Source organism: Phycodurus eques, chromosome 12 (assembly GCF_024500275.1).
Source record: "Phycodurus eques isolate BA_2022a chromosome 12, UOR_Pequ_1.1, whole genome shotgun sequence".
NCBI lineage: Eukaryota > Metazoa > Chordata > Actinopteri > Syngnathiformes > Syngnathidae > Phycodurus > Phycodurus eques.
The window spans coordinates 23,234,435-23,259,016 of record NC_084536.1 but is presented as its reverse complement, the minus strand read 5'-3'; the positions used below and the strand labels follow the sequence as shown (position 1 = coordinate 23,259,016).

The 24,582-nt window shown below is 42.5% G+C and overlaps 1 protein-coding gene across 3 annotated transcripts in view; it reads right to left on the bottom strand.

Moving 5' to 3' along the window:
- bcl9 (BCL9 transcription coactivator) overlaps positions 1-23,248 on the bottom strand; it is a 44,056-nt gene extending 20,808 nt beyond the window's left edge. The window contains exons 1-2 of one of the 3 annotated variants that reach the window (XM_061692358.1): positions 23,162-23,248; positions 16,103-16,306 (exon numbers count right to left, since the gene is read on the bottom strand). The gene's annotated coding sequence lies outside the window, so the exon portion shown is untranslated. Of the gene's footprint in view, positions 1-16,102; positions 16,307-22,039; positions 22,393-22,618; positions 22,966-23,161 lie in introns of those variants that run through there. The other 2 variants (XM_061692357.1, XM_061692359.1) reach the window with 2 other exon arrangements.
- Positions 23,249-24,582: the final 1,334 nt, after the last annotated feature.

Sequence of the window (24,582 nt, the reverse complement as noted above, 5' to 3'; positions counted from 1 at the left end):
CAAGAATAAAGAGAGAATTATTTTTGATGGCTTTGTGACGGCCACTCCAAAACATTGACTTTGTTATCCTTATGCCACTTTTTAACCAGTTGGGCAGTATGCTTCCATTCAATGTCCATTTGGAAGAGCCATTTGCGTCCAGGCTTTAACTTCCTGATAATGTCTTGAGAGGTTGCTGCTGTATTTCCACATAATGTTCTTTACTCATGATGTCATCTATTTTGTGAAGTGCACCAGTCCCCCCTCTGAAAAAACAATCCCAAAACATGATGCTGCCACTCCCGTATTTCAAAATTGGGATGGTGATCTCTCGAACTTCCCTCTTTTTCCTCCAAAGGTAACGATTGATGCTCATTATAGCCAAACAGTTCAACGTGAGTTTCGTCAAAAAGAATTAGGTTCTTGTCCTTGTGTGCATTTGGAAACTGTAATCTGGCTTTTTGAGGTTTCTTTTGGAGTAATATCTTATTTGTGGGAGAGTGGGCACCCAAGGCAAAAAGGCTGTCTCCCTCCTTACACAAGAGCATTTATTTACCATAAAGCTTGTTTTACTTGCAGGTCATTTCACTGTTGAACAGTGAAAGGCTTAGTGTTTATCAATTGAAACCTAAGGTGTGTTAATATGGAAGTGTGTTGTTCCATTCTTTAGACTGCATTACTCTCACACCAATGCAATCACGCAACATTGTGACACAGCTTTGAAGAGTACTTCTGCATTCACCCGGTTCAAAAAATATCCAACCTCATCCAAAAAAGTGAGACTGTGACCGTTGAACTTCATGCAAGATAAATCAATGGCTTCAAGGTAATCTAATAAATACTAATGAATCTTCAAAAAAGCTGGGGTACTTTTTAGACAACTAGATCCTGTTTCCAATCACTCAGAATGAATTTGGAACTGAACCGTTTAATCTTTCCGTTCTTTACTCACAGAGAAAGCTCCATTGCTAACACACAGCGAGCTGTTTCTTGTTTTTTTTGCCAGATCGACAAGGATCTGAGAAGCAAAACAAACGCATCAACAGGGGGTTATTTCTTTCACATTCCTCATTTGAGATTGATGGCAGACACCAGGAAACGCACTGAAAGTCACTTTACAATCAAACACTAGAGCGTCGGCAAGCTAAATCGCCGAGGTGAGTCCACACCCATCATGACTCAAACGCGACAGACACAGAATGTCAGGAATGCCGAGTGGCAGTAGGGCCAGTAGACACCGATGACACAACACACACACACACACGAGAGATCACATGTAGCAAACTTGACATGAGTAGGAAGAAGTGCCTGAGCCCTCTTGAAGTCAACCTGCTCCCAAAACTCTTTCTGCATCATCTGGGAAAAAAAAAAAAAAAAAAGAAGCTTCTACCGGAATAGGATAGCAACATACCAGGAGACACGATTTTGTGCCAACTTCCCATATTATATTTTTTTATACATCTGTTTTCCCCCCCCAAAAGTAACAATGTTCCCATTAAAAGCATCCACACACGCAAATGTCAAACTTTCAAAAACAATCCTATTCACAAATTCTATTTGAACAATGTTTGCTATGCAGGAGCTGTTACACCAAGTTTCGTACAGATTGCACAGTTCATAAAAATGTGTTTCGTTTATACAAGCTCTTCCAGCTCCTTCTCGGAGAGGGATTTGATTTTAATATCCTTTCACCAATGTGGAAATTACTCAAATGCAAGTTTTGTAAAAATGTACTAGAGATGGGAGAACGTGTCTCTAAATGTTTTAAACTCCAGTTTCTATGCAGTGTTATGTTGAGCAGATAAATGCTGCCTGAAGCAGTAGTGTCAAAATACCTCCATTCGACAGCGATCAACAGGGCCTCTCCACTCACTATTTTTGCATCAATTGCTTCACACGGAACTCAGCAAAACCTAATCCCACACAACCGACTGAATTTTTTTTAGATATAAAATAATCGAGTACCCCCAATTCTCATGGAAATTCTTATGAAATCCCCTTGCTGATTTATCCATGATTAAGTATGGATTAGATGACTGAAACAGCCCACCTGATAGCATTTCTCTTGAACATTCATGGAAATAAAGTGACTGTGTATAAGAGATTTGTTTACATCTTAGGTTTAGTTTTTTTTACATGCATCTATTTCAACTAAAAAACGGATATGTCGTTTTGGCAATTCATTCAAATAACTGTTTTTCAGGCCTAAAACAGTTGTTTTTATGCAAAACCATTTGAAAAAAAAAAAAAAAAAAGGTTGAAAACCATAGCACAATCGGAATGTAAACAGTGAAACCGTCGTCTGTAAGAACTGAGAATGTGCACGTGTGTAAAGTGTTTAGTCTGGCCTTGTGCGAATATGGCCCACAGTGCTATTGGAGCATCACAAAATGTACATTCATTATACCAATATTGATTCCATTGGAGTCACATTACTGAAAGCGACAGCACCAACTACTGGCTTGGCATACATACAGTTTTATGATGATGGTCTGCGTTAACAACACTGCGGTCTGTACACGAAGCTTGCAAAATGCCAAGAGCAAGGTCATGCAAACGTAGCCTTAGCTAACTACCCCAGTCTGTCTCTCAAGCACCCCACGGTCAATCCTATCACCAGTGGGTTTTCAATGCTATTCCATCCCTGGGGAGGAGACGTGTGTAGTGTCACATTTTGTCATCTCACCATGACAGAACCACTCCTTGAGGCGTCACCTTATCGTGGTGGAGGGGTTTGTGTGTCCCAATGATCCTAGGAGCTAAGTTGTCTGGGGCTTTATGCCCCTGGTAGGGTCACCCATGGCAAACAGGTCCTAGGTGAGGGACCAGACAAAGCTTGGCTCAAAGACCCCTTATGATGACGACAAACAATGGACTCAGTTTTCCCTTGCCCGGATACGGGTCACCGGGGCCCCCCTCTGGAGCCAGGCCTGGAGGTGGGGCTCGAAGGCGAACGCCTGGTGACCAGGCCTGCACCCACGGGGCCCGGCCAGGCACAACCCGAAAGGGTAACCTGGGTCCCCCTTCCCATGGGCTCACCACTTGTGGGAGGGGCCAAAGGGGTCGGCTGCAGTGCGAGCTGGGCGGTGGCCGAAGGCAGGGACCTTGGCGATCCGATCCCCGGGGTACAGAAGCTGGCTATAGGGATGTTTAATGTCACCTCTCTGACAGTGAAGAAGCCCGAGCTGGTGTGTGTGGTTGAGAAGTTCCGACTCGATATAGTCGGACTCACCTCCACACGCAATTTGGGCTCTGGTACCAGTCCTCTTGAGAGGGGTTGGACTCTATTCCACTCTGGAGTTGCCCACGGAGAGAGGCGCCGAACAGGTGTGGGTATACTTATTGCCCCCCGGCTCGGTGCCTGTACGTTGGGATTCACCCCGGTGGAACGAGAGGGTGGCCTCCCTCCGCCTTCGGATGGGGGGACGGGTCCTGACTGTTGTTGGTGCCTATGCACCAAACAGCAGTTCATAGTACCCACCCTTTTTGGAGTCCCTGGAGGGGGTGCTGGAGAGCGCTCCCGCTGGGGATTCCATCGTTCTGCTGGGGGACTTCAATGCTCATGTGGGCAATGACAGTGAGACCTGGAAGGGCGTGATTGGGAGGAACGGCCCCTCCGATCAGAACCCGAGCGGTGTTCTGTTATTGGACTTCTGTGCTCATCACGGATTGTCCATAACAAACACCATGTTCAAGCATAAGGGTGTCCACATGTGCACTTGGCACAAGGACACCCTAGGTCGCAGTTCGATGATTGACTTTGTGGTCGTGTCATTGGACTTGCGGCCGCATGTCTTGGACACTCGGGTGAAGAGAGGGACGGAGCAGTCAACTGATCACCACCTGGTGGTGACTTGGCTCCGATGGTGGCGGAAGATTCCGCTCCGACGTGGCAGGCCCAAACGTATTGTGAGGATCTGCTGGGAACGTCTTGCAGAATCCCCTGTCAGAAGGATTTTCAACCTCTCACCTCCGGCAGAACTTCACCCACGTCTCACCCATTGAGTCAGAGTGGACCATTTTCCGCGCCTCCATTGCTGAGGCGGTCGACCGGAGCTGTGGCCGTAAGGTGGTCAGTGCCTGTCGTCGGCAATCCCCGTACCCGTTGGTGGAAACCAACTGTGTGGGATGCCATCAAGCTGAAGAAGGAGTAATTTCGGGCCTTTTTGGCCTGTGGGACTCCTGAGACATCGGATGGGTACCGGCTGGCCAAGCGGAATGCAGCTTTGGTGGTCACTGCAGCAAAAACTTGGGCACGGGAGGAGTTCGGTGAGGCCATGGAGAAAGACTTCCGGGCGGCTTTGAGGAAATTCTGGTCCACCATCCAGCGTCTCAGGAGGGGTAATAAGTGCACCACCAACACTGCGTACAGTGGGGATCGGGCACTTCGACTTCGGACGTTGTGAGTTGGTGGGTAGAATATTCCGAAGACCTCCTCAATTCCACCGACACGCCTTCCCATGAGCAGAGTCCCGGGGGTGGATGAGATTCGCCCGGAGTTCCTAAAAGCTCTGGATGTTGTGGGGCTGTCCTGGTTGACACGCCTCCTGCAACATCGCGTGGACATCGGGGACAGTGCCTCTGGATTGGCAGACTGGGGTGGTGGCCAGAGGGTGTGTTCCAACTACAGGGGGAATCGCACTCCTCAGCCTCCCTGGTAAGGTCTATTCAGTGGTGCTAGAGAGAAGGGTTCGTCGGGAAGTCGAATCTCAGATCCAAGAGTAGCAGTGTGATTTTTGTCCTGACCGTGGAACAGTGGACCAGCTCTACACCCTCGGCAGGATCCTCAAGGGTGCATGGGAGTTCGCCCAACCAGTCTACATGTGTTTTGTGGAGAAGGAGTCAGAGTTTGGTCCACATACCCGGCAGTAGGTCGGACTCGTTCCCAGTGACGGTTGGACTCCGCCAAGGCTGCCGTTTGTCACAGATTCTGTTCCTAACTTTTATGGACAGAATTTCGAGGCGCAGCCAAGGCTTAGAGGGGGTCCGATTTGGTGGCCACAGTATTGCATCTCTGCTTTTTGCTGATTATGTGGTTCTGTTGGCTTCATCAAGCCGTGATCTCCAACTCTCACTGGAGCAGTTCGCAGCCGAGTGTGAAACAGCTGGGATGAGAATCAGCACCTCCAAATCTGATACCATGGTCCTCAGTCGGAAAAGAGTTGCGTGCCCTCTCCGGGTCGGGGATGAGATCCTGCCCCAAGTGGAGGAGTTCAAGTATCTTGGGGTCGTGTTCATGAGTGAGGGAAGAATGGAACGGGAGATCGACAGGCGGCTCAGTGCAGCGTCTGGAGTGATGCGGACTTTGCATCGGTCCGTTCTGGTAAAGAAGGAGCTAAGCCGAAAGGCGAAGCTCTCAATTTACCGGTCGATCTACGTTCCTACCCTCACCTATGGTCACGAGCTGTGGATCGTGAACGAAAGAACAAGATCCCGGATACAAGTGGCCGAAATGAGTTTCCTCCCCAGGAAACTCTCCCTTAGAGATAGGGTGAGAAGCTCGGTCATCCGGGAGGATCTCAGAGTAGAGCCGCTGCTCCTCCACATCGAGAGGAGCCAGATGAGGTGGCTGGGGCATCTGATTCGGATGCCTCCCCGGTGAGGTGTTCCGGGCACGTCCCAACGGGAGGAGACCCCGGGGATGACCCAGGACTACCTCTTTCGGCTGGCTTGGGAACACCTCTGGATCTCCCCGGAAGAGCTGGATGAAGTGGCTAGGGAGAGGGATGTCTGGGCATCCCTGCTAAAGCTACTGCCCCGGCCACCCGACCTCGGATAAGCGGTAGAAAATGGATGGATGGATGGACCGTGGCAGAAGCTGCAATGCATCCATCAACATGATGGAAGTGGCGAGGGAAACAAGAGGCTGGCGAGAAAGTGTGACACAGACATCCCCGTAGGAGGAGAGGGGTTATTACACCGTTTGCTCTCTTTGCTGAGAGCCCAGGTGGGCGCCTGTGTCTCAGACGTGGCTATACAAGCGGCGCACAGCTGACTCACAAGTGACACATCTGCTGGCTAAATCCGGGCACGCCGCCACGAGCGGCGTGGCCCTTCCAGCAGCCAGCCAGACCGGCACTGGACACTCTGATCTCTGTGTGTGTGTGTGTGTCTCTCGCTCTCTCACACACACACAAACACAAACTTCACCCTGCACATCTCTGCCCATCTGCATCCCTTCTCTGCATCCCTGGCTAAGTGCTGGCTTCTTCTTGGACCCAGCGCCGCTATCTCACACAAAACAAAGAAGCACTTACACATCGAGTGGAAAAGCAACCCAACATGAACGCGTGTAATATGGTCCTACTTCAAGTGCCAGTTCCTATTTGTGGTCACATGGGAGTTAAAATATTGAGCAAACTGAACCGTGTGGGAGGCAGATCATTAAATCAACAAAATCAATGAGACAATCCATTCATACTACAGCCATACCAAACTGTTGGTGAACTTTTTTTTCATGAATCCTGACTGAGAACACAAACAAAAGCACCTGCAAAAAACAAAGAAAAATAATTACTTTAAGAATTCTTCATCAATCTAAAAAGAGAAAAAGGAAATGTAATGAGATCCTACATGAGCACAAGTGATTATAACATGATGTAAAGAGATTTCAAAGACACAAAACCTTGTTTGCACAATGCGGTATATCGTTCAGCACGGTACACATTTCATTGCCTTTCCATTCTAAATCTCCACACAATATCTGGGCCTACTTTCCAGTACGCCTTTGTTGAAATGCTGGTTGCAGTGGAAGCACAACCCTGATCAGAGTTTACAGGATACACACTGTACTGTAGCAAAGTGAACAGAAACATCCTGATTGGTGGAAAATGGCTGTCTGAACATGGTAAAGCAACTGCTGATATGCAATTCAAATTCCTTCCAAATTCGCAATCGGGAGCGCCTGGTTGGACTTTGTACACACCACAGTTCAGATTGGATTGGTTTGAACGTTTTTGCATTTTTGCAGATTTTAAATAGGAATTAATATTCGGGACTCTCAGCAAAAATGCAATGGAATTTACAAAAAAATGATAAAAGCATAACCACCTCTGAAGTGTAAGAGCTTATACAAGTTAAGCAAATGAAGAGAAACAAAATTTCCTAATCTGTCTTGAAATTTAAACAGGTTCCTTCTTGGCCTAAAGCACCGCCCCCTTCACACAGTGTGATTGGCCAGGTAGTGCGCTCTGTAGCCACAGGAAGAGGAGGTAATCAAACAAAACACCTGTACAAACATAAAACAGGTTCCACTTTTAATTCCAAGCCAGTAACTTTGTTCTGTAACTTATTAAATAGCTCTTTTTGTACGTTTGTTATCTATGTAATGGCCACTTAGACGATCCATTACAGTGCGTGAGTGTATTGCACTTGGTAGTTAATGGTAACTCCATTTTGTAAAGCGAATCTCCCTGCCCCCCATCAGTCCCCTACTTTCCTCTGTCCCCTGACCGTGCTAGCTTCCTCTCTCCCTCCTCACAGTAGCTCCCACACTCTGACCACATTCCTACCCTCGCTCATGCTGGAAGGATCTCTCCTGGTGGCTAAAAGCATTGTGGGAAATCCCAAAAGCCAGTCCCTTTAGGGACTCTGCAGACCTCTTGGAAGCATGAGGCAATAGTTTACATTCCTACCACCGCTACTTAATTCATTTGCTGTACATAAATGTTCTGATTCTATGTTATAATCAAAAAGAAGCCTCAAGTATGAGCAGTGGAGACAGCAGTCAGGATGAGCCCCTTTACAGAGGAGGGCACAGGACTTCCCTTGCATCATCGCTTATTTATGTGCATTAAAAAGCAATGCAAAGAGTTGAACTTCCAACTGATCCCACTGCAAAATTGCAGTGTTACTTAAAGCAGTGGGCAAAGGCCTGCAGAGACGGAAAAGCTTTGTTAAACCACCTGAATTTGTAGCACCGGATTTGGAAACCCTGACCCTAAATTAAGAATTTAGTGTCGCCGTCACTATGAAGCTGAGCTCAGTTCAGTGAGCATCGATGGATTAACTGTGCACTTCCTTATTTTCTTTTTACAAATGAAGGACCAAGCCCAACAACAACTGGTAAGACCTAAAGAGCGTGAGAAGAATATACAACAGAAGTCGACACACAGTCACAGTGGCGTTTCAGGCTAATATTAAGTGGTAGAGCTCATCATTAAATATCTATCTGTACGCTTTTTACAGTCTCCATTAGTGGTTGATTTTTTTTTTTTATATAAAACAAATGTATGAAGCTCTAATTATGCTCTCCTTGTTTGTCATTAAAGAATGTATTTAAAGAGCATTTTTAAGTTTATATACTACAGTAGTTGTACAGATGTTAAAATATGACTTAAAACGTGTCTACGGATAATATATATTTTATGATGGCAACAGTTTGACCCTTGGAAGGTAATAGTTTGGTAGCCAACACTACGGTAGCACTGTGCAGCTTACTGGCACTCGCCATTATGTCCTCTCTGGTTTGTATTATTTATCCAGCAACTGCCACGAGAACAAGGAACCCAACTTAATGTAGTAATGCAGCCCATGTGCAACCTCCTCACAATCATAAAGCACACCACTCTGGAGAGCCAGACTGTGTCCCTGAATTACCCCAGTTTGCACGAGTGTGTCATTCCGGAGGAATTTTAAACACACTGGCAAGACCTGCCCAATTAAATATACAGACACAGATAAATATACGTGTGCTTACACACATACCACAGCACCCACGAGTCAGTACTTATTTGTCCTAATAACATCTGAAAACTGCAGCGCCGCTTTATGGCTTTGACGGTTGCAACAGAGTTGGCCAACTTGTGCTCTTTTCTCTCCTGACTGACTCCTCGACAACATCGCATCTCTGCTCTTCCATTAGCCACATGCTAAATGTGCTGGCAAAAAAGTACAGCAAAAAGGGTTTGTATCGATTCAAACGCATAAGAAAACTCCGCATCTGTCACTCAATCTTAGGACATACATGTTAATTAGGCTGGTTGGCAATTTACCATTAGGTGCATTGAATGACAATAAAAATAAATATCATCCACTCACTCATGTCAGAGCATGTGATAATGATAATTGTATTGTTTTACTTGGAGAAATGTTCTAAATTTGTCATACAATTATTGACATGAAATGTATGCTTTTAAACCAAAAGGTAAATGCACTGTAAATAAACCTCTTTTGTATAAGAGTTACAATTACTGCAAAATCAGTAAAAAGCAAACGGGATGAAACCTGCTTGTTTTAGACGTGAACAATCCAAATTCAAAGCACGGCGCCCTTTTGGATATCATCTTTCAGTAGCAAAAGAATGAAACAGCAACACAAAGAACTGGTTTGATTCGAGTCCAGTTTTTATTGACCGCCATTCATCCTTTTACAGTATACGCCATACCCGCAATCAAGATGGACACCAGAAGGCATTGTAGTTGACTCATGTCGTCAAATGAAAAATGAATGCAGTACTTAAGGAACACACGTCAAATCGGCACTTAAGGATCAATATAATTTTATCCGACGGCAGCTTGATTAATTCAGCGAAGTGGTGAGTTTTAAAACCACAAATTGAATTAAAAGTGGGGGTTGTAGTGTGCTCCCTGTGTGCATGCACATGCCCGTATCGATTGACAGTCGCGCATGGTTTACGTCATGTCATTAAGATGGTAATTCTGAGTAGCCAAGTGAGTGATGGTGGCAAGAGGATAAGTGTACTAGGCAGTGACAATAACATAAATTCAAATTAACTGTCATAATATCTGTAAAGATATTATGGCAATAGTTCGACCATGGATCAGATTAATGCCATTTAAATTGTTTTGCCAGAAAAATGTTTCAAAATCTAAATCAACTGGAGGTAGCCCAGAAACCCATCTACAAACTAGAGATGGACATTTCTACAAATTTCCTTGATCAACAAACTAGAAAATCAACAATCAATTCATTGATTTGTTGCATGTTGCAAACTTTTTGTCTCAGTGGATTCAAGACATGTTTAATCAACAATACAATTCCAAACAAGCAACAGAACGCTTATTCAGTAAATTGATTATTACGCCCACCAAGTCCCACAGAAAACAGGCAGGCAGTTATTGCAAAGAACCCAAAAGCAACGCGGGCTTCCACATGACAACAGCTCAGCATGAGCGCACCCCTCCTGTCAGGGGCAGGTGGACAAGTCCGCCCGTCACATAGCCGTCAATCCCAGCAGAGAAACACGAAAGCAGCATGATGGATTGATGTGCATTCCGACTGATCCCCTCACTTCCCTGCGGATCCGGAGACCACCCCTCCGCTGACGCACGCTCATGAGTACAGCCATGTTTCCACTAAGCGATACAGCTCATTCAGTTTGGCCCGCTAGGGTACGGGTTTGTTCGGTAAACCATAAACTAGTGAGATGGCTGCGGCGGCTCATAAATGGTGTGACATCGTAGCATCATGACAGCAAATTTGGCAAAGAAGAGGAGCTCCACACAGTAAACAGAAAGCAAACAATAGAGGACATTCAGCATTCAGTGTTCTTCCTTCGTGACGTGTGGTTCTTTACGACAAGATGACACGCTTTGTTTGAGAAAAAAAACATGTGTTCATCCCATTCCATTACTGTTACACAAAATCTCTTTTGACCAAGAATCAACGGATGGCACTGTGTCTGGTTATATCCGTATGATTGGTATATCAAGGAGAAAGTGCCAAAATGTGGTATAGTACAGCTCAGTTACATACAAATATTTCGACAATGGAGACTCCAATTCACGGTTGCCCTCCAATCCACTATATGCGGAATGTCATGTGACCAGACCCAGAAAACAAGTTAACTAACTTCCTGTGTGTGCTATGCAATTTTTATTATGCAATTTTTTGAATTGCTAAAATGTTGTGTTCTTTATGGCTCGTGTCTTCGGACAAAAGTTAAACATTTATTTATAGGATATACTGTATGTAAATACGAACAAAGCCTGAACATTAAAAGTTGGCATCTTTGTTGGCTCTGTGGTGGAATATTGTTTGACAAAAATACATTGTAGACATTTACGTTTTTAAGTTTGTACGACTGCATTTTCATAGTCCCCTTCACCATTGACCCGAACCAGGAGGAAGTGCTTAGAACTGTTTTGCCTTATGCTGGAGTAGTTTGCGTATATACCGGACTGCCTGGCAATTTGTCCAGAGTGCAGTCTGAGAGTAACTTCCAATATTAAATGTAACATTTTGGTCACGAAAATTACAGTATATCACAATATAGAAATGATGAGATACAGTAGAGCAAAATAATACCCAAAACATTTTGGTCTTCATCCTAGGTTGTCAGTTTGTGAGAAGAATTTCTCTGCTCGTAGTAAAAATAAAATGAACAGACATACTTAAAAAGAACGAGCCAATTGTTAAACACATGACATCATAAAATAGTTTTCATTGGTCCTTTAGAAAGGCAGTGTTGACAGAGAATACCGAGATAAAATGAATAAATGAATTGTTAAGTGGGCAACATAACATATCTAGCCCGTAACGGAGGAGAAATATTTTTCCAATTACCACCGGCAGATGACAATGGAACCACAAAACCAATGCGCACTGCACTTTGCTGGACTTCCTGGTGTAAAAAAGGCTGATGGGACCTGCACAAAAATACTACAAATGCTGCCATTAGAAAACGTTTTTACTTATTGATGTAACCGTTCGCAGTGGCACGCTCGGCTGTATAAAAACAACTCCACGCTGGTCCTTAGAGCCCTAAAACATTTGTTTGGAGTGACATCTCATGTGGCTGCTTTCCCTTAATGTTATGATTTATATTTGCTGTGTTTTGAAAATGGTGGTATTTCCATCATGGTCAGCAAATAACTGGAGCAAATGCAATCTTTCATTCAATGACTAAACTCAGTTTGATGGCTTTCATACAAGCAAGCAAGACACCACTGTCGGCGAATGCATGTATGAACGTTTGCGTGTGAGCGTGAGGTTGCCAATTTGCACCGCCTGCGCCTCTGACGCACAACATGTTAATTTGACAGAATAGGTGGCCATTTTTGGTGTGCCAGTTTACATGCTAAAGTTATTACTAAGGCATTAAAAAGAAATTGTTATTAACTGCTGCATCGTTACCATTTTGGTTTAATCTGTCAGACCACGGCCACTGAATAACTGAATGTGGTCAGACAGCAAGGTTTGGTGAGCCGTCAAATGGAGAGCCATGGAAAACATTGCATATATTAACAGTTTTGGGGATTATTACTTCTGCCAAGGAGGTTTTATTTTCTCCAGTTTGTTTGTTAGTCAGCACAACTACGTCAAAACTTTTTCCCCCCCAAAAAAGTGGGAATAGTCCAAGGAATAACTCAATGTTATGTGTTCCCACAAAGCTGCAAATCTAGCATTTTTCCATCTTTGTAAACAACATTTTCATTAATAACACGATCGAGACGGCTTGATTGGCAATGACAAATCTTAGCCCTATGCAGATGTTCTGTTGAGTTCTGTTGGTTTCACAACACAATTGCCTCAAAGGTTCAAAGAGGTACGGATACAAAACCTAGACGTTTTGTATAATCAATGCAATCGTTCCTCCCCCAGTTATTAATGACAAGGCCAACTTGCGTAATAGAATAAAAAAAACAATTTGAAACAATCTACAAAGTCAGAAAACCTGCAGTAATGCAGGGCTGTATTATGTAGTGATGGCACACACTAAGTGCACCCTGTGGACCTGTAAAATTTGGTACCTATCCAAATTAGGATTATTTAACATTGGTGGAAGTCTGCATTTTGCGTTCCATTGTAGTTTTAGTTCTGATAACTTGAGCCTTGTTTCCACCAAGCAGTATAATTTAGTTCAGGAGGCATTACAGGTTGAAGGGATGCACTGATACCACTTTTTTCAGACAGAATACAAGTACTGTCTGTACATATGTGTACTCACCAATACCAATACTAGATGCAATTACGTCTTACAGTTTTAATAAAACTTGTTTTATTTTAATAAAATTTTTCACACAACAAACTTCTTGAACATGGCTTGAGTTTCACTCGGATAACACTTTGTAGAGGAACAAATTGTCATAACTTACATATTAACATCTAACTGCGTGATTTATCTAACAGTCTTGCCACACGTAACTTAAACGTAGCCTGTAACACAAGGCATTTCAGTTATGTGGTGTCACAGTCTAAAAACGAGGGGGCACTTTATAAAAGTAGTACATAGATGAGAGATGAAGAGCAGAGTCTGGTGCATATAAAAGCAGGGATATGAATGCAATGTTATGTTAGTATCTGAGCATTTCATCGAGTCAAAGTACGAACGGTTTGATATCAGTGAATCCCTAATAGCATGTTTTAATTATAGAGGGTCCCAAAAAGCAGAACAGAACGTCCGACTTTTCAGTTCCCTTCATTGGTGTGTGGGTTTCAGTGGTACACTTTGGTCCACCTGTGGAGAGTGGTGTTAGACACAATGTCGTCTGTTTATTGGTCGGCATAGAATTGTCCGACTACTGTCATGTCACGATGAATGAATGGGAAGAAAATGAAAAGTGCCTTTTTTTTAAAAAGAAAATAAATAAAAATCTTTGTATTTTGTCGAAAGGTTTCAAAGCACTATTTCTTGTATAGTAGTACTGTCAGCACCATGTCACGTACATGTGTTTTAATTGGTGAATTAGTAATTAGTATGTCTGCCTCACAGTCAGGAGATACAGGTTGTGTGTGTGTGCGTATTTGTGTGTGTTTTGCATGTTCTTCCAATTCTTGTGTTGGGTGTCTCCAGTTACTCTCGGTTAACTGAAGACTACTAAATTGATCATAGTTGTGCATGTAAATGGTTCTATCAGTGCCCTGCGATTGATTGGTGACCAGTCCAGGCTGTACCTTCCTTCTTGCACAAAGTCAACGGGGATAAACTCCAATTACCCATGACTCTAATAAGGAAAACCACTATAGAAAAGGGATGGATGGATAGTTGAACTACTGTTTATGGCATGACGTCACAGTTACGCCAGCCTACATAAACCGTAAGGGAAACAGAAGCCTGATCAGGATTGACCGATCTAAACCATAACTAACTAAAGTGTACAACTTGGTGGCTTGGATTTTGACGTTATTAACAGGGATCAAAGGAAACAAAAAATGAGTCTAGTAAGTGAATATCAATATGGTGGGCAAGCAGACACCTGCCCCCCCCCAACAAAGTACTCCACAGGGCAGTGGCCAAACCGCCTCTAACATTCCACAAATCTTTGGAGTTTTAATTAGAAATCCCATAGAGCAAACAAATGCAAAAAGAAACATGAGAGCCCAATGAACAGAAGAAAAAAATAAATCCTCTGCTGCCTTCCATCAATATCCATTTCCCAGGCGTCCTTCACCTCCCCACGGTTTTCAGTTAACATGCGTCAGGATTAGATAGCAGATAAATAAACTGCACAGACAGAGATTTGAGGAAGAGCAGCGTGACCGTGTTCTGTCCCCCAATTGTGTCCAAATCGGAGAAGAAGACCAAACAATGTGCAGATTGAGCCAAATGGCGCAAGTTATGAAGTCCTCTTTCCTCTGGAATAATTAGTAATGCCACAAACTCAAGGGCTTTCCTCTCATCGCGACAAAGCTATCGATGTCTGAACAGATAAATGTCAGAAGGGAGAGATCATACACCAGTCGTCACAGTTGCATCACGGGAGTGTTAGGCTATCAAACAATGGCACCACTTTGTCTCCAAGTATGAGGTAGATAATGACAAACAAGCAGGTTTTTAATGCAAAAAAAAAAAACGGCATAAGGAGATGCATGTTAAACATTCCAGGAAAATTTGTAAAACATCATCGAGAACTAGAATTAACACAGGACAAGATGGACGGAACAAGGCTGTTCTCCCGCACTTTTATGTTATGGTCCAAATACAGTGGAACTTCCCAAAGCGGGATGGCTCAAAAGGTGCTCCGATTCAGAAAACTGCCTAACGATTCTGGAAAAATATACCTTTAACAAAGCAAAGGAATGCAGACCTCATCACTCATGACATCGGACACGGTGTCAGCAAATCTCGGGAGACTTCAGCTCAGTCAGCATCTCAACTCCACATGTTGTCATCATCTTTACCAGAACTCACTCCTTTTTAAAACATCACCCCCCTACTCAAAAACCTGCACTGGCTCCAACGTCCTTTCTCCTAATACCCCCTTAACCTCTCTGACCCATCCATCCCTACTTTCCATCATGTCTTTTATGCTCTTCTTCCTCCATGCTTCTCGCGGTACCGCTAGCCTGTTTATCCCATTGTGGGTCTGGAGCTCTTGATAACCTACCCCCTCATCCATGGAATTCACTTCCACAGTCACTCCAGGATATCGACTCCCTCCACAATTTTAAGTCCTGTCTTAAAAACTCCTTGATTTGCAGACACCATCTGACTTTTACACATTTAATGAGCTCTCTTTTATGGCAATCGTAATTATCGTTAAATTTTTTATTGGTGTTCTAAGGTGATCTTGAGCGTCCTGAAAGATGCCTACAAATACAATGCACAATTATTATGTGTCTTTCACTTTTACTTTTGTCTCTTTGTGAGTGGTAAAATACAGGAAAAATTTAATAACAACGGAAATTTATTGTAAATTGGGAAAGTGGTTCACAGGTCTCTGTCCTGGCTATTCAGTAAAAGAATGGCTAAGTTTGCTATAACAAAAAAAAAAAAGAAAACCACAGATAACAGCTGTGTTTATGTGAAGAGACTCAACTCCTAAGCACACGCAGTAATCGTCGCCACCATGCATGTCATCAAAGTTAAGGGTGATGATTACACAATTTCACTATACAGCGGCGTACTTCTTGTTGTGACAGTGAAGAATGTTCCTCAAAGCATTGCCGGTACAGCTACTAAAAGGATTTATTATGTTGACAGAAAACTTAGAAGTGATTACTTCAATTTCCATTACTTCCCATGGGACAGTTTTTTTTTAGTCCCGAAACAGTCAATGGTCCACCTTTAAGGTAATAATACAAAAAAAAAAGATGATAATAATGTCTGACCACAGTAAAATGTAATTGTAATTTCTCCCAAATGGTGGAAAAAAAATTTGTATGATAAGGTGTGTTTAGTGGGGGTGAAAAAATAGCAGCAGAGTTGCGTTTGACTTACCTCAGAAGCCCCCCCCTGCCCTTTGAGCAGGGCCTCATATGGAGCACCAAGCCTCAGGTCCCCTGGGCACTGATGTGTGCTCCCCACCGGAGCCCTCGCAGTGAGCCCCCTCCCCCTTTGGAGGGCGGGCGTGTGCGCGCGAGCGTGTGCACTTGCAGGAAGCTGGCCCACTCACGACACCCTACAGCCACAAGTCATTCACACCTGCAACACACAGGGAGAGAGAACTTTGCTTCATCGGGTGACAAGCAAACAAGCGCAGCGGCAAGGAAAAGCACTCAGTCGCTGGTGTTGACATGACAACATGGAGCAAACATACAAGTGGTGCAAAGTTTTAGGTCACTGACTATTTACACTCCTTTTCCAACCAAACACTTATTTAGACTTCAAGCGAAGAGGGACCACATAAAAGCCTGTGACAGGTTAGATGTGCTCTAGCATGTATAGAGTACAACGTCGAAGGTCGAGCAACTTCAAGGATGAGAATTTGTGTTTTGGTATGAAGTTCCTCAGAGATGATCGCCAGGTGTCATGCGGATGAGTAAGAAGTGTTCCTTTGGTTTTGGAAGTCAACCAAACTCGAAGGTCAACTAGCGCCACGGAACAGATACCAGTCTATCGCCACGCAGCATTGGACAGGTCGCTATAATGAAAAGACGACAGCGCCGAATTGGAAAAAGAGATAAATAAGAACCTGTGTGCATCACGTAAATAAATGATGCAAGAAATTGCTTAGCAATTGAGGGGGCCCTCCGTTCTCAAATAAGAAAGTGTGCCTTCCTCAATGGGGGATGCGAAGGGAATAATATACAAAGAGGCCACTAGCATTAGTTGCTGAATTGCTACCTTGCCTGACTGTCCAGCTGCTTTTCACACAATCGTTTGTTATCAAAAGGTGGAGCGGTTCATTCATCATTTTTCAATTTGTTTTTTTGGGGGTTTTTTTAACTGAAAAATGAGCGCATGTGCGACTTTAGGACGTAACCTGATAGCAGAGCTACAAAACCACCATTGACGCTTTTAATAATAATAATTATAGAAGAAGAAAAGGTCTCTCACACACAGACACACGCACGCACACACACACACACACACACCTTAGAAATCTAAATTCCAGTACCTGTTGACTTTGGAAGGCAACAAAATGGCACAAGTGCATAGGAACGTGCATTTACACACTCTTTAGCAGATTTAGTTGTGGTTGGCGCTGAGCTACTGTACGCATCTCCCATCTATAAAGTTAACCGCTACAAAAAAAAGATGCTAACACGAACAGCTCAAGATCACACAAATAAATTCCATAACCTGTGTATGTTTTGTAAGGGATCAAACCAACGGGGGAGACATAAACCACCCCAAAAAAAGTGCTATTGTCAGTATTATAGTGAAAGCTACCTTTAGCATGCTAAGCTGTGGGTGAAACAGAATCTATATTTGCAATTTTTCCTCTCCAAAAGCCCAAAATATGCTAAGTGACAATAAGTCATGTCTACACCTTTATGTTTAAATTACATTACACCGGGATGCTTATGATGCAGAAAAATAACAAAGGGGACATGCTAATGCACTACTTAGAACGTGTGTATATCAGAGTGAAAGCCAACTTCAGCGTTTAGCTCTGGGTGACAGAGATTTGCCATTTTAGCCACTCCAAAGAAGCTGCTCTTAATAAAAAAATTATAATAGCGTCTACTACACTATATAAATTTGTATTCCATGAAGTCTGTATGCTTGAAAAGGCAACAAATGACAATGGGAGCACTTTTAAGTGTGCTAAACCTTTATAAGAACCTGTGGCAAGAATCTTATTTGTTTTAAAACTATAATCACTGATAATATCACTGATTTGTGATAAAAGTATAAAAGCCTGTGTTCAATGAAAAGCTTTCGCATCTTTAGCTTTGGGTGACAAGGTTTGTATTTGCTATTTTAACATACAATACTAAGATCAAAAGGTCACATCTCGATCTTATAAATTTGATGTCCAGTAAATCAGAAAGCTTATAAGGTAACAGATGTCAGGGGGGGATGTTTAAGTGTGGTAAAACTATTATGCACCTGTGTATAATGTCTTACTGAAAGCTATCTTCGCCATGTTTAGCTTTGGGTGACACAGCGTACAGATTTGCCATTTTAAGCTAGAACAGCTTTCTGGACCAAGTCAAGGCATCATGTGGACCCACGACCATTTGTTGTTAAATAAAGTAGGTACATCGTGACGGTGCCGTTTTTTTTCCTTCTATACCGTATAGGCCACTGTCACAGACTGTACTACGCAGCTATATTCAGCACTACAGTAGCACTTGTAATCATGTGACCATCAAACTGTTTATTTACCAGATTTGTGAGATTAATGACAACAGGTAAGACTGGTTAAAAAGTTCAGAAACTTGACTCAGAACACAGATTATTATTTTTCTGTTTGTAAATCAACGGCAGGACCAGTCTTTTTTCCATTCATCCGAAAGCCAGCGCAAATCCGTTGCGTCTCATATGTTGCGCGACCGTGGCTTTAATAAAAAGCAGGAAGTTGGATACATTAGGCGGCACTTCCAAAACGAAACACGGATCCTTAACCAAACATATCCACTGAACTTGGCGGCCAAATCACGCAAGACTGAGATCCCAGTAAGGCAGAACTACACAACTGATCACTCACCAGTTTACAGCGCAACAAAGAGCACATTATGTTTAACCCCAGGTGGCATTATTTTGGTGTAACATAAGCGAACACGGAATGTCTCAATGCAGCTTCTGAGATGTTACTCAAATGTAAACTTTTTTTTTTTACTTGAAATGTGCATTTAACCTGTTCTGATTTACTTTACTTTTATTTGCATGTTCAGTGCTACTTGAAATTTAAGCCTGAGATGCCTACCCTGCTTAACTGAATGTTGGCGAGCCTTTCTTTTTTTAGTTCCAGGCATCAAAATACAATTTGTATTGAAATTTAGGTCTGATGTGTTTATGCCAGTTTACTCGCTATTTAAGTTATTGGCGTGAACTGTTAATAATGGGTTTGGATGTGTGTTTAAAAAGCACAATGTAATTCTGTGTTTTGGGGAATACATTTATTCATGTTCATGCATTGTTGCCTTTAGTAGTTTCATTTATGGTACAGACAGATATTAGTATTTTCATGGAAAGGAAAACATCCCATTTGCAAAACCACAAATGTGAAAAAGATGTGTGTCATTTTTATTTTGTTTGACGGACTGGTTATGCAAATCGAAACATTTTGAAGTTTGCATCTTTGCCCTGAGAAATCCCGTGCAACAGAACCCCCCTGACTTTTAATTGAGGACCCCTGACCTATAATAATAGCTCAAAATATCCCATCAACACCTTACACATTTGAATTCCGCTACCTTTTTATTGTTTACAGGGCAACAAGAGGGACTTATGTTTAAGTGTGCTAAAATTCGAAGAATGTGTGCATAGTCTCAAATTGAAAGCTTTACCATCTTTTTAGCTGTGCTTGACACGGTGCATATTTGTTATTCTAACCAATGACAACAGCTTAAATATGTCACACTGTAAATTTTAATTTCACTGCCTCTATGCTTATAACACAACACAACAAGGGGACATTTTAAGTGTGCTAAAACCATAAGGACTTGTGGATGGTATCAAAACGACAGCTTTAGCAGGTTTAACTTTGGGTGACATGGTCCACAGACTTGCCATTTTACATCCAACTTATTAATTTGAAGTCCACTACCTGTGAAATTACATAAGTAAACAAACGACAAGAAGAGCATGTTTAAGTGCGCTAAAACTATAAGACTTGTGGATTGAGATGACTCGTCACTTTAAACCGCATACACTCCTTGAAGTCTCAGCGCCCTTTGCACAATGGTCATTGAACCGGACTATTGCAATATTAGTCGTTCGAACTGCTCTAAGTGCTAGAGGACTCTGCATCTTTTTGCACAATTGTTTTTTGTCAATGTCTTTATGTCCCCAAAGTGTTCTGTAAATTGACTGTTTGTTGTACTAGAGCGGCTCCAACTACCGGAGACAAATTCCTTGTGTGTTTTGGACATACTTGGCAAATAAAGATGATTCTGATTCTGATTCTGATTCTGATTGAGTCGACTTGAAAGCTAGCCTTAGGTCTTGGTCCAGAGTTGTTATTTTTGCCTGTGAGAATAGCTCAAAATGTCATGGCTTCACATGATAAATTTGAATTCCAATCCCTGTGTACGTTTATTAGGGAGGGGAATGACAAGGGGACATTTCTAAGCGTGCTAAAACAAGACGTTTAGTTTTGGCTGACATGGTGCAGAGATGTGGCATTTTAAGATACAATAATAGCACAAAATGTAAGGGCTACAGCTTATACATTTGAATTCCAATGTCTCTGTAGGCCTATGTTTATAGGGCAACAGATGACAAGGGGAATATGCTTAAGTGTGCTAACACTATGGGAGCATTCGCGAAACGTCATCGTGACGTAATTCTGGCGAAGGCGCATTAACATTGGTTGGTAGACATGCCATTCACCTCCATATAATTTTGGCGAAGAAACCTTGTTTGTGTGGCTTTTTAAATCACAGTATGCAAGTTTGGGTCAGCTGATGCCAAGCAAAGTTATGCAGCAAGGCTTCAACCAGAATTTGCCTTAAATATGAAGTTACGCACAAATGTGTCCCAAATCTGTCCGCTTAGCCTGACTGACGGCATATATTTAAATCGACAACTTTTAATTTTGGCCTTCACAAAATATTTAATAACAAAAGTCTCTTGATGCATAGAAGTGTCAATCTTACAATTGTTAATTGGAAAATGTTCAGACGGCAATACATCGCCATACGTGAAGTCTGTTTGCATATTATAAAGGCTCATATCCATTTGTAATTTTTATATGATAGTAGGCCTACTTAAGAGGTAAAATATCACCAAAAGTAACAGAGGCATCAAGTATTTAAGGGTGAGATGCAAGTTATTACCTCATGTGAAATGTATCTTCTGCTTGTGCCAAATATCAAATATGAACATATCTAATATCATAATATTACACTGCAAAAAAAGTGATTACAAAGTTAAGTGTCTTACGATTACCATACAAAAGTGCCGAAAGCAAACATGGCCGGTCAGTATGCTTCCAGTTGTGTCACGTCATGTGGCTTTACGTAAGCTTTCAGTGAGCTTCATGTGTCTTTTGGGATGCCGCAAAAGCTGTGAGAATCGTTCGTTGGCGATGTGTATGTACGGGCCATAACGCAACACGACAGTACCGTTCGTTAATTAACGGAAATAAGCGTGAGGCTATTGACTTCCACAGGCTTTCTGCCAACCGAAACACCACGTGACCATTTGGTGACGACACGGCGAACGCTGCCAGAAGAACTTGTGGACAGTGTCCGACTGAAAGCTAGTTTTAGCATTAATCTCCTGGTTGACAGGGTGCAACCTAAAGGCAAAGCTAAACGGCTGCAAATTATACATTTTTAATTCCACTACCTGCATATGTTTGTTCGGCAACTCATAACAAAAGGGGACATTTTAAATGTGCTGAAACTATGACGACTTTAGCGTGCTTAGCCGTGTGTGACACTAAACCCATACCTGCCCCGACCTGACAGCATCACTTCAAAAAAACGCAACAGTTGTGTGACAAAAACAACAAGACAAGCTTTAAACAAAGATTGTTGATGGACACCAAATGCCGGTTACACTTAAGAAATTCAAGCTACTCTCGTCTGTGGACACCAGAAAACGTATGCTAGCACCACAAGAACCTGTGGGTCTGTTCTTAAGTAGAAACAAAGCTACAACACACGTTAGAGTGTTTCAAGTGTGTGTGTGATACAGCACAAAGCCGCACAAAGTTCCTCACAAACGGCCTCCTAAAATATACACACACGCGGATACAAACCCCAAACTATAAATAAACTTAAAGCACACATCGGCTACGAATCAGTCGAGACTCACCCCTCCCCATTAAATCTCAGCGCCCCACTTGGACAACTCCTGGCAGATACCAAAAAAAAGAAAAAGAAAAAAATGGTCGAGCCAGTTGCGCTTGAAAAACTCCAGGAACTTTTTTTTTCCCCCATTTTTTCCCCTAAAAAAAGAAGTTGTTCCTGTTTCGCCACAGAGCTACTGCTGTGGTGGGGGTGAGGTGATGGGGGGAAGGGAGGACTCGAGCATTCATGAAGCCTCTCGGCCAGCGCAAACAAAGTCTTCCCCCGAAGAGGGAGGTCAGTGGACGGAAGGGAACAACGACGTCTCGCCGGACCACAAACGCAACACGAGGGAGGGAGGGGGGGGTGCCTTCACGGTCTCACCGTGGCTTCATAAAATAAAAGCCCCCCGTGTGAGGGCCTTCGGTCGGCGGGCGTGCGTTGCTCAAGTTATGCTAGCTCTGTTAACAATGTAACAATTAAAATGAGAAGGCGCAGGGCCTTTATAATCTCTCACCGCCGCCGTGTACAAATCACACTAAAGAGCTTCTTTTTTTTTTTTTTTTTGAATGAGAACATATTCAATAAAAAAATTAAAAAACAATACCCCACGTCCGCAGAGCTCCCGTGGAATGCACGACACGCGCGACGGGCATTGTAATCCTTTTTTTCCATTTTCACCAACAAACTCGGGCGGTCCTCCGGTGTCGGCGGCGGCTAAAAAAACAGCATTTCTCCGCGGCTTTTGCGCCATGCCGAGACCATCGTGAATAATCCGCTTTTGTCGCTTGCTTGCTTGCTGGGAATGGGAGGATGGGAGGAGGGGAGGAGGAAGGGGGGAGCGGAGGGGGTTAAAAAAAATGGGGCTTCTGTAACGTGGAAAAGGAGCGCCTCGGTTGTCCGCCACGGCTGTGGACGCGACGCGGGGCTTTGCTAGCCAGCAGCAGCCGAAGAGCCTTCGGGTGGGTGGGTGGGTGGGTAGGGAGGGAGGGAGGGAGACGGACGGATACCGGAGTGAGATGTCCCCCGCGTGTGCCCCGTTGCCAGGAGGCGAGCTTTGCCTTACACGGTCGACACTTTTTTTATTATTATTATTTTTTTAATTAATTATCCACCTGGATTCGTCATACACCAAAAACATGACACTCACCTGGGACTTTTAATTCCTCCTTCGCGACAGGGCAAAATCACATTTTTACGACACCATAATAAAACACAAACACGTCTCCCTACCCCCCCCCCCCCCTTTCGCCCGAGTTTTTTTTTTTTTTTTTTTTTTCTTTCTCCAGTGGTCCAACTCCATTGCATCCCAGTCTAGATTTTCTGACGTCGGGCTAGCAGCACTACCGCCAACAGCAGCACCCCTCTCCGTGACGCTCAAATGGTTTACTCCGATTTCTGAGTAGCAATTCTAGGTCAGGTCTGTGTGCCAGTGAGGCTGCTTGTCGGACAGTAGAGGCACACTCGGGTACACCTTGCCGAAAAAAATAAACAAATAAATAAACGACACTAAAACATTCACCCGTCCACTCGCATAAACAATTACTTCATAGTTTAGTAGTTAGCTTGGAGTTTTGGCACTTTCGGCAGCAACTTCTTGTGCTGGAAACGCATTCGGACATCACCGCCTCTATGGATGATGGCGTCCCTGCCATCGGCTTTTTAAAAAAATAATAATAATAATAATAAAAAATAAAACACATTTCCATTTTTCACTTTATTTAGTATTATATAATTATTTTGAAATTGTTTTGTGTAAATACACGTTTTGATGTTATTTTAAATCATTCAAGTGCAAAAAAAATAATTTTGTATACTGTATATTATCTGGTTGTTATACTTTTACTTTATAAAATGTGTGTTTTTTTTTAAGTATTTATAAAAAAATATATACACTATGTACTTATGGTAAATGCCTGTTTGGCTGTCACCCAGCTTCCGTGCAATCAGTTACAAAAATGAATGTGATTCATTTATTTTTTATATTATAATTAATAATGTTAATGATATGCAGTTTATTTTTATACTTTTTTAAATTCGTCGATGTAAATGCACGTTTTGATGTCATAGTTACATTTAACGATGGTGTCCCTCAAATCAAATGCTAACGAAATTAAATTATTTTAAAGGATTTCAATGTATTTAAAAATTTTAATTTCAATAATATATAATTTATTTTGAATTCTTTTGAAATGTTCTTTGTATAGACACGTTTGGATGTCACCTGAAAACCCTGCAATCAATTAAAATGCAAACAATTTCTTTTTTCATATAATTAATAGATTTCGATTTTTTTACTTCATAAACTATGACATTTGTTTTCAAACTATTTGTAAACACTTTGTAAATGCATTTTGCTGCCATTGTCTTTTACATGGCAGCTATCAAATCAGTTCAAATGTAAGCAAAAGTTCAAAAAAAATGATATGTATATTTTTTTACTTTCTATAAAATATACATTTTAAAATCATTCAAATAGATTTTTGCAGGATGCCACCCTCTCTATGTATGATGGCATCCCTGCAATCAACTAAAATACATTTTAAAAAATGATTTAGATTTACATTTTTT